Consider the following 1,215-nt stretch of genomic DNA (forward strand, 5'->3'; position numbering starts at 1 on the left):
TTCTAATGATCACCTAAGAGTGTAAATGACATTTGGTAAAATCAAGTCTCTTCCAATTCAAAGGTCAGAAAACACATTACATATACTTATGTCATACATACATACATACATACATACATACACTTAACCAGCTAATGAAACAAACATAATTTAGGAGGGAAAAAAAAAAAACACCTAAATACATATAAAATAAATCCATCATAAGGTTTTCTTTCTTTTTTTTTTTAACTAAAAGAGTTAACAATTTTATTTTCACATTTCACAATACAAATAAAAATTGCTTTTTTTGTCCCACTACACCCTTCCGAAACTATTCTCTTTAATAGGAAAGGGGGAGCGAGTCTTGTCATGCTATTAGGAAATACCCAGAGTCCCAGCACCATGATCTCCTGGCGAAACAGAACAAGTTATATAGAACTGTTAGAAAGAGGCTCCCCTCTTTCCTTATCTGTCTGGTCGAGTCATTCCTGGCCGAGTGGGTACCATCATGGGACGGGCGGGAGGTCTCATCATTGGGGGCCCTGGCATCATTGGCATGTGGCCTACCATGGGCGGCCTCATTCCAGGAGCAGGTCCCACAGGCATCATCCCAGGAGGAGGAGGGCCCATCATTGGCATCATGGGAGGGCCTCCCATGTGGGGTGCTGGCATCATACCTGGGCGAGGAGGACCAGGGAGGCTGGGGGGAGGTGGGATCATTGCCCCCGCAGGAGGAGGAGCAGAGAATGGAGTAGGAGGTATCTTTCCTTGCTGAAATGCTGCAGTTGTTTTGTCAATCAGACTCTGAGCCTGCTCTTCCATCCACTTCTGATAGTAGTCTTTCACATTCTCTTTGTGTTTCCTGCCACTGCAGTGTGTCTTTCTCACAGATGGAGAGTCATGAGTGAGGTATGTATCGCAGTAGTCACAATAAAACTTAGGCATGTTGCTGCGCAGGTCGTTGGCCACTCGATTAAGGTTTTCTTTCAAATAAAACCTACTGATGTGTTACTGCCGGGAACTCAATATTCACCCTGAGATGCTATTGAACTAAACTTGTGGTTCACAATTAACTCACACACCAGCTAATACTATTTAAATCCTCGGATACTGAAAGAAATAGAGTTATGAATTTCGAAAAGGTCAATATCAATTTTTGCAGGTTGTTATTTTCCTATCTTTTGTGTTAAGAAGACATCTTGATGATTATACAACAGTGTGAATGTACTTAATGCC

The 1,215-nt window shown here is 42.1% G+C and overlaps 1 pseudogene; it reads right to left on the reverse strand.

Moving 5' to 3' along the window:
* Window positions 1-319: 319 nt before the first annotated feature.
* On the reverse strand, window positions 320-948 carry LOC109455791 (U1 small nuclear ribonucleoprotein C; annotated as a pseudogene).
* Between the last annotated feature and the right edge of the window lie 267 nt (window positions 949-1,215).

Source organism: Rhinolophus sinicus, linkage group LG15 (assembly GCF_036562045.2).
Source record: "Rhinolophus sinicus isolate RSC01 linkage group LG15, ASM3656204v1, whole genome shotgun sequence".
NCBI classification, from domain to species: Eukaryota; Metazoa; Chordata; class Mammalia; order Chiroptera; family Rhinolophidae; genus Rhinolophus; species Rhinolophus sinicus.